Source organism: Eleutherodactylus coqui, unplaced genomic scaffold (genome assembly GCF_035609145.1).
Source record: "Eleutherodactylus coqui strain aEleCoq1 unplaced genomic scaffold, aEleCoq1.hap1 HAP1_SCAFFOLD_198, whole genome shotgun sequence".
Classification (NCBI taxonomy): domain Eukaryota; kingdom Metazoa; phylum Chordata; class Amphibia; order Anura; family Eleutherodactylidae; genus Eleutherodactylus; species Eleutherodactylus coqui.
In genome coordinates this window covers 72,501-81,988 of record NW_027101856.1, presented here as the reverse complement: position 1 = coordinate 81,988, position 9,488 = coordinate 72,501, and positions in this window count along the sequence as shown.

The following is a 9,488-nucleotide window of genomic DNA, read 5'->3' as shown; positions in this document are numbered from 1 at the left end:
CCGACTGCAAGGGGGGCGGCCGCGGTCCGTGCCCAGCCTCCAGGGGTTGCCCCCGGCCCCTGGAGCAGCCAGCACCCCCTCGCCGTCAACACTCTCTCCCCGTCGGGACTTTGAAACTTTTTCTGACCGTGCAAGCTTCATCAAACGGCAAGGGGGCAGGCTGCGGTCTGTGCCCGGCCTCCTGGGGTCCTGCCGGGGGACATCGGAGGCTCAGCCAGGGTCTTGAGCCACCGCTGGCAGGTGCACTCTGGGGGCCCTCCGCAGCCGCCCATGCACACCTCTGCAGCCTGCACACTGCTGCCAACAGCCCGCTCCCCATCACCCGCCAGCCCCTCTGCATACATCTGCTGGGGGTGCTTTTTTGCCTCCCCCCGTTTTGGCCTATGGGGAAAAGCCAGGGGGAAAACCACCAGAGTCATGCCGAACTCCTGGAACTCCAGCTCGGCCTGGAGCTACTGATCTGTCCCCTTCCCGGTTCTCAGGACATGCATTGACACTCGGCTCAGCCCCGGCAGCCGCAGCCCCCGCCAGCCCGGCCAGCCGGGTCTGCCCCCCTGGCCGGCGCCTGGAGCGTTTGGACTTTATCATTTTCATGACTTGTCTCCTCAAACTTTGTCCGCCTGCAAGGGGGGCGGCCGCGGTCCGTGCCCAGCCTCCAGGGGTTGCCCCCGGCCCCTGGAGCAGCCAGCACCCCCTCGCCGTCAACACTCTCTCCCCGTTGGGACTTTGAAACTTTTCTGACCGTGCAAGCTTCATCAAACGGCAAGGGGGCAGGCTGCGGTCTGTGCCCGGCCTCCTGGGGTCCTGCCCGGGCACATCGGAGGCTCAGCCAGGGTTTTGAGCCACTGCTGGCAGGTGCACTCAGGGGGCCCTCCGCAGCCGCCCAGGCCCACCCCTGCAGCCAGCACATGGCTGCCAGCAGCCACCACACAGCTGCCAACAGCCCGCTCTCCATCGCCCCCCAGCCCCCCTGCATACATCTGGCGGGGGTGCTTTTTTGACTTCCCCCATTTTGGCCTATGGGGAAAAGCCAGGGGGGACACCTCCAGAGTCAGGCCGACCTCCTGGAACTCCAGCTCGGCCCGGAGCCACCGGTTTGTCCCCTTCCCGGTTCTCAGGACATGCATTGACACCCAGATCTTCCCTGGCAGCCGCAGCTCCCGCCGGCCCGGCCAGCCAGGTCCGCACCCCTGGCCGGCGCCTGGAGCGTTTGGACTTTGTCATTCTCATGACTTGTCTCCTCAAACTTTGTTCGACTGCAAGAGGGGCTGCCGGGGTCCGTGCCCAGCCTCCAGGGGTTGCCCCCGGCCCCTGGAGCAGCCAGCACCCCCTCGCCGTCAACACTCTCTCCCCGTTGGGACTTTGAAACTTTTCTGACCGTGCAAGCTTCATCAAACGGCAAGGGGGCAGGCTGCGGTCTGTGCCCGGCCTCCTGGGGTCCTGCCCGGGGACATCGGAGGCTCCGCCTGGGTCTTGAGCAACTACTGGTAGGTGCGCTTTGGGGGGCCCTCCGCAGCCGCCCCGGGCCACCCCTGCAGCCAGCACACTGCTGCCAACAGCCCGCTCTCCATCACCAACCAGCCAGCCAGCCCCGTCTGCACACATCTGCCGGGGGTGCTTTTTTTGAGACATACTGTCACTTTGTCAAAGACCGCACACCGCTCGTTCCCTTATACCCCGACAAGGTGTTCGCGGTGACGTTTTGCGAGGCCTTATTTTACCGCCGTCGGCGCTATCAGGGGAAGCAGGCCCGCTCCTTCCGCCTTCCCGGAACCGTGGCTCGGCCCGGAGCGACCAGGATTACCCTCATACCGGTTCTCATGACATGCATTGACACTCGGCTCAGCCCCGGCAGCCGCAGCTCCCACCGGCCAGGCCAGCCGTGTCTGCCCCCCTGGCCGGCACGCCTGGAGCGTTTGGACTTTGTCATTTTTTCCCCCAAGACTCGCCTCTGCCAACTGCCAAGGACTTCAGCAGGGGCTGCCACGGCTGTTCCCCGCCTCCTGGGGTTCATGCCCGGGCACACCGGAGGCTCAGGCATTGTCTTGAGCGACTACTGTTGGGTGCTCTCACGGGGCCCCTCCACACCCCCAGGCCGACCTCCAGGGGCTCCAGCCCGGCCCCAGGGGCAGCCAGCACCCCTTCGCCGTCAACACTCTCCCCCCGTTGGGACTTTGAAACTTTTCCGACCGTGCAAGCGTCATCGGACGGCAAGGGGGTAAGCTGCGGGCTCTGCCCGGCCTCCTGGTGTCCTGCCCGGCCCCGTGGGGCGGACAGGCAGGGTTTCTCACCCACTACCCGTAGGCACTCTCAGGGGGCCCTCCGCGCCCTCAGGCCGCCCTCCCCGGGCTTCCCCCGGGTCCGCGGAGCAGCCCGACACCCCTCGCCGCACCGTCTCTCGCCCCCGTTGGGACTTTGAAACTTTTCCCCCCCGTGCAAACCTCACCGGGGGGCAGAGGGAGAGACCCGCGGGCCGTGCCCGGCCTCCCGGGACTCCCTCCGGGCAGCGCGGGCGGCTCGGACGGGGTTTTGAGCGAGTGCTGGGGGGGGTGTCTTCGGGGGCCCCCCGCGGGCCCCCCGGGGCACCTGCGCGGGGTGGCCCCTGCTGCCAGACACCCACTCCCTATCGACCATCCAGCCCCCCTACATACATCTGGCGGGGGTGCTTTTTTGAGTTCCCCCATTTTGGCAACTTGGCACATCCTATGGGGAAACCGGCAAAATCATGCCGACCTCCTGGAACTCCGGCTCGGCCTGGAGCCGCCGGTTTGTCCCCTTCCCGGTTCTCAGGCATTTTCGGACTTTGTCATTTTTTCAGCACTCTGTCAATGCGGCCAGCGGGAGCTGCCGCGGTCTGTGCCCAGGCACCAGGCTCTCCAAACGGACACCGGCGGAGGGTCAGGGGGTGTCTCGGCCAGATACTGAAAAACACTCAGGGGGTGCCCAGGCACCAGGCACTCCAAACGGACACCGTCGGAGGGTCAGGGGGTGTCTCAGCCAGATACTGAAAAACACTCAGGGGCGCACGGGGGCTGCACAGGGCCACCCCGGGCGGCCATATTGGCGGCTGGGACCCCCTATTCAGCAAACGCCAGGGGGCGCTCAGGGACACCCGGGGGCTGCTCCACTCGCCCCAGGCCGGCCTCCCTGAGGCGGGCACGTTAGCGGCTGAGACCCCCTCTCGAGCAGAGACCGGGGGGCGCTCGGGGACACACGGGGGCTGCTCCACTCGCCCCAGGCCGGACTCCCTGAGGCGGGCACATCAGCGGCTGAGAACCCCTCTCCACCAATGACCGGGGGACGCTCAGGGACACACGGGGGCTGCTCCACTCGCCCCAGGCCGGCCTCCCTGGGTACCCAGGCGGGCACATTAGCGGCTGAGACCCCCTCTCGACCAAAGACCGGGGGCGCTCAGGGACACGCGGGGGCTGCTCCACTCGCCCCAGGCCGGCCTCCCTGAGGCGGGCACATTAGCGGCTGAGACCCCCTCTCGACCAGAGACCGGGGGGCACTCGGGGACACACGGGGGCTGCTCCACTCGCCCCAGGCCGGACTCCCTGAGGCGGGCACATTAGCGGCCGAGACCCCCTCTCGACCAGAGACCGGGGGGCGCTCGGGGACACACGGGGGCTGCTCCACTCGCCCCAGGCCGGACTCCCTGAGGCGGGCACATTAGCGGCCGAGACCCCCTCTCCACCAGAGACCGGGGGGCGCTCGGGGACACACGGGGGCTGCTCCACTCACCCCAGGCCGGACTCCCTGAGGCCGGCACATTAGCGGCTGAGACCCCCTCTCCACCAAAGACCGGGGGGCGCTCGGGGACACACGGGGGCTGCTCCACTCGCCCCAGGCCGGACTCCCTGAGGCGGGCACATTAGCGGCTGAGACCCCCTCTCCACCAAAGACCGGGGGCACTCAGGGACACACGGGGGCCGCTCCACTCGCCCCAGGCCGGACTCCCTGAGGCGGGCACATTAGCGGCTGAGACCCCCTCTTCAGCAAACGCCAGGGGACACTCGGGGACACACGGGGGCTGCTCCACTCGCCCCAGGACGGACTCCCTGAGGCGGGCACATTAGCGGCTGGGACCCCCTCTCCACCAAAGACCGGGGGGCGCTCGGGGACACACGGGGGCTGCTCCACTCGCCCCAGGCCGGACTCCCTGAGGCGCGCACATTAGCGGCTGGGACCCCCTCTCCACCAAAGACCGGGGGGCGCTCGGGGACACACAGGGGCTGCTCCACTCGCCCCAGGCCGGCCTCTGTAGGTACCCAGGCGGGCACATTAGCGGCTGAGACCCCCTCTCCACCAAAGACCGGGGGGCGCTCGGGGACACACAGGGGCTGCTCCACTCGCCCCAGGCCGGCCTCTCTAGGTACCCAGGCGGGCACATTAGCGGCTGAGACCCCCTCTTGACCAAAGACCGGGGGACACTCAGGGACACACGGGGGCTGCTCCACTCACCCCAGGCCGGCCTCCCTAGGTACCCGGGCGGGCACATTAGCGGCTGAGACCCCCTCTTCAGCAAACGCCAGGGGACGCTCAGGGACACACGGGGGCTGCTCCACTCGCCCCAGGCCGGACTCCCTGAGGCGGGCACATTAGCGGCTGAGACCCCCTCTCCACCAAAGACCGGGGGGGGGGCGCTCGGGGACACACGGGGGCTGCTCCACTCGCCCCAGGCCGGACTCCCTGCGTACCCGGGCGGGCACATTAGCGGCTGAGACCCCCTCTCGACCAAAGACCGGGGGACGCTCAGGGACACACGGGGGCCCCTCCGCGCCCCCAGGCCGACCTCCAGGGCCTCCCTCCCGGCCCCTGGAGCAGCCAGCACCCCCTCGCCGTCAACACTCTCTCCCCGTTGGGACTTTGAAACTTTTCTGACCGTGCAAGCTTCATCGGACGGCAAGGGGGCAGGCTGCGGTCTGTGCCCGGCCTCCTGGGGTCCTGCCCGGGCACATCGGAGGCTCAGCGGGGGTTTTGAGCCACCGCTGGCAGGTGCACTCAGGGGGCCCTCCGCAGCCGCCCCGGGCCACCCCTGCAGCCAGCACACCGCTGCCAACAGCCCGCTCTCCGTCACCAGCCAGGCCCGTCCGCGCACATCTGCCGGGAGGGAGCTTTTTTTGAGACATACTGTCACTTTGTCAAAGACCGCACACCGCTCGTTCCCATATACCCCGACAAGGTGTTCGTGGTGACGTTTTGCGAGGCCTTATTTTACCGTCGTCGGCGCTATCAGGGGAAACACGCCCGCTCCTTCCGCCTCCCTGGTACCCTGGCTGGGCCCGGAGCGACCAGGATTACCCTCATACCGGTTCTCACGACCTGCACTGACACTCGACTCTGCCCCGGCCGCCGCAGCTCCCGCAGGCCCGGCCAGCCGGGTCCGCCCCCCTGGCCGGCGCCCGGAGCGTTTGGACTTTGTCGTTTCTTCTCCAAGACGCGTCTCTGCCAACTGCCGTGGACTTCAGCGGGGGCTGCTCCCCGTCTCCTGGGTGTCCTGCCCGGGCACATCGGAGGCTCAGCCTGGGTCTTCAGCCCCTACTGGTAGGTGCACTCAGGGGGCCCTCCGCAGCCGCCCAGGCCCACCCCTGCAGCCAGCACACGGCTGCCAGCAGCCACCACACAGCTGCCAACAGCCCGCTCTCCGTCACCCCCCAGCCCCTTCTGCATACATCTGCTGGGGGTGCTTTTTTGACTTCCCCCCTTTGGCCAATGGGGAAAAAGCTAAGGGGAAAACCTCCAGAGTCAGGCCGACCTCCTGGAACTCCAACCCGGCCTGGAGCCACCGGTTTGTCCCCTTCCCGGTTCTCACGACATGCATCGACACTCGGCTCAGCCCCGGCAGCCGCAGCCCCCGCCGGCCCCGCCAGCCCGGTCCGCAACCCTGGCCAGCGCCTGGAGCGTTTGGACTTTGTCATTTTTTCTCAAAGACCCATCTCTGCCAACTGCCGTGGGCTTCAGCGGGGGCTGCTCCCCGCCTCCTGGGTGTCCTGCCCGGGCACATCGGAGGCTCAGGCAATGTCTTGAGCCACCGCTGGCAGGTGCACTCAGGGGGCCCTCCGCAGCCTCCCAGGCCCACCCCCGCAGCCAGCACATGGCTGCCAGCAGCCACCACACAGCTGCCAACAGCCCGCTCTCCGTCACCCCCCAGCCCCTTATGCATACATCTGCTGGGGGTGCTTTTTTGACTTCCCCCCTTTTGGCCTATGGGGAAATGCTAAGGGGAAAACCTCCAGAGTCAGGCCGACCTCCTGGAACTCCAACCCGGCCTGGAGCCACAGGTTTGTCCCCTTCCCGGTTCTCACGACATGCATCGACACTCGGCTCAGCCCCGGCAGCCGCAGCTCCCGCCGGCCCGGCCAGCCCGGTCCGCACCCCTGGCCAGCGCCTGGAGCGTTTGGACTTTGTCATTTTTTCTCAAAGACCCATCTCTGCCAACTGCCGTGGGCTTCAGCGGGGGCTGCTCCCCGCCTCCTGGGTGTCCTGCCCGGGCACATCGGAGGCTCAGGCAATGTCTTGAGCCACCGCTGGTAGCTGCACTCAGGGGGCCCTCAGCAGCCGCCCAGGCCCACCCCTGCAGCCAGCACACGGCTGCCAGCAGCCACCACACAGCTGCCAACAGCCCGCTCTCCGTCACCCCCCAGCCCCTCCTGCATACATCTGCTGGGGGTGCTTTTTTGACTTCCCCCCTTTTGGCCTATGGGAAAAAGCTAAGGGAAAAACCTCCAGAGTCAGGCCGACCTCCTGGAACTCCAACCCGGCCTGGAGCCACCGGTTTGTCCCCTTCCCGGTTCTCAGGACATGCATAGACACTCGGCTCAGCCCCGGCCGCCGCAGCCCCCGCCGGCCCGGCCAGCCCGGTCCGCACCCCTGGCCAGCGCCTGGAGCGTTTGGACTTTGTCATTTTTTCTCCAAGACTCGCCTCTGCCAACTGCCGTGGGCTTCAGCGGGGGCTGCTCCCCGCCTCCTGGGTGTCCTGCCCGGGCACATCGTATGCTCAGGCAATGTCTTGAGCCACCGCTGGTAGGTGCACTCAGGGGGCAGTCCGCAGCCGCCCGGGGCCCACCCCTGCAGCCAGCACACGGCTGCCAGCAGCCACCACACAGCTGCCAACAGCCCGCTCTCCGTCACCCCCCAGCCCAACTCTGCATACATCTGCCGGGGGTGCTTTTTTGACTTCCCCCCTTTTGGCCTATGGGGAAAAGCTAAGGGGAAAACCTCCAGAGTCAGGCCGACCTCCTGGAACTCCAACCCGGCCTGGAGCCACCGGTTTGTCCCCTTCCCGGTTCTCAGGACATGCCTAGACACTCGGCTCAGCCCCGGCCGCCGCAGCCCCCGCCGGCCCGGCCAGCCCGGTCCGCACCCCTGGCCGGCACGCCTGGAGCGTTTGGACTTTGTCGTTTTTTTCAAAGACTCATCTCTGCCAACTGCCGTGGGCTTCAGCGGGGGCTGCTCCCCGCCTCCCGGGTGTCCTGCCCGGGCACATCGGAGGCTCAGGCAATGTCTTGAGCCACCGCTGGTAGCTGCGCTTTGGGGGCCCTCGGCAGCCGCCCAGGCCCACCCCTGCAGCCAGCACACGGCTGCCAGCAGCCACCACACAGCTGCCAACAGCCCGCTCTCCATCACCCCCCAGCCACTTCTGCATACATCTGCTGGGGGTGCTTTTTTGACTTCCCCCGTTTTGGCCTATGGTAAAATGCTAAGGGGAAAACCTCCAGAGTCAGGCCGACCTCCTGGAACTCCAGCTCGGCCTCGAGCCACCGGTTTGTCCCCTTCCCGGTTCTCACGACATGCATCGACACTCGGCTCAGCCCCAGCAGCTGCAGCTCCCGCCGGCCCGGCCAGCCCGGTCCGCACCCCTGGCCAGCGCCTGGAGCGTTTGGACTTTGTCATTTTTTTTCAAAGACTCGTCTCTGCCAACTGCCGTGGGCTTCAGCGGGGGCTGCTCCCCGCCTCCTGGGTGTCCTGCCCGGGCACATCGTATGCTCAGGCAATGTCTTGAGCCACCGCTGGTAGGTGCACTCAGGGGGCCCTCCGCAGCCGCCCAGGCCCACCCCTGCAGCCAGCACACGGCTGCCAGCAGCCACCACACAGCTGCCAACAGCCCGCTCTCCGTCACCCCCCAGCCCATCTGCATACATCTGGCGGGGGTGCTTTTTTGACTTCCCCCCTTTTGGCCTATGGGGAAAAGCCAGGGGGGAAACCTCCAGAGTCAGGCCGACCTCCTGGAACTCCAACCCGGCCTGGAGCCACAGGTTTGTCCCCTTCCCGGTTCTCAGGACAAGCATAGACACTCGGCTCAGCCCCGGCCGCCGCAGCCCCCGCCGGCCCGGCCAGCCCGGTCCGCACCCCTGGCCAGCGCCTGGAGCGTTTGGACTTTGTCATTTTTTCTCAAAGACCCATCTCTGCCAACTGCCCTGGGCTTCAGCGGGGGCTGCTCCCCGCCTCCTGGGTGTCCTGCCCGGGCACATCGGAGGCTCAGGCAATGTCTTGAGCCACCGCTGGCAGGTGCACTCAGGGGGCCCTCCGCAGCCTCCCGGGCCCACCCCCGCAGCCAGCACACGGCTGCCAGCAGCCACCACACAGCTGCCAACAGCCCGCTCTCCGTCACCCCCCAGCCCCTTATGCATACATCTGCTGGGGGTGCTTTTTTGACTTCCCCCCTTTTGGCCTATGGGATAATGCCAAGGGGAAAACCTCCAGAGTCAGGCCGACCTCATGGAACTCCAACCCGGCCTGAAGCCACCGGTTTGTCCCCTTCCCGGTTCTCACGACATGCATCGACACTCGGCTCAGCCCCGGCAGCCGCAGCTCCCGCCGGCCCGGCCAGCCCGGTCCGCACCCCTGGCCAGCGCCTGGAGCGTTTGGACTTTGTCATTTTTTCAAAGACTCATCTCTGATAACTGCCGTGGGCTTCAGCGGGGGCTGCTCCCCGCCTCCTGGGTGTCCTGCCCGGGCACATCGGAGGGTCAGCCTGGGTCTTGAGCCACTGCTGGTAGGTGCGCTTTGGGGGCCCTCGGCAGCCGCCCAGGCCCACCCCTGCAGCCAGCACACGGCTGCCAGCAGCCACCACACAGCTGCCAACAGCCCGCTCTCCGTCACCCCCCAGCCCCTCCTGCATACATCTGCTGGGGGTGCTTTTTTGACTTCCCCCCTTTTGGCCTATGGGATAATGCCAAGGGGAAAACCTCCAGAGTCAGGCCGACCTCATGGAACTCCAACCCGGCCTGAAGCCACCGGTTTGTCCCCTTCCCGGTTCTCACGACATGCGTCAACACTCGGCTCAGCCCCGGCCGCCGCAGCCCCCGCCGGCCCGGCCAGCCCGGTCCGCACCCCTGGCCAGCGCCTGGAGCGTTTGGACTTTGTCGTTTTTTTCAAAGACTCATCTCTGCCAACTGCCGTGGGCTTCAGCGGGGGCTGCTCCCCGCCTCCTGGGTGTCCTGCCCGGGCACATCGGAGGCTCAGGCAATGTCTTGAGCCACCGC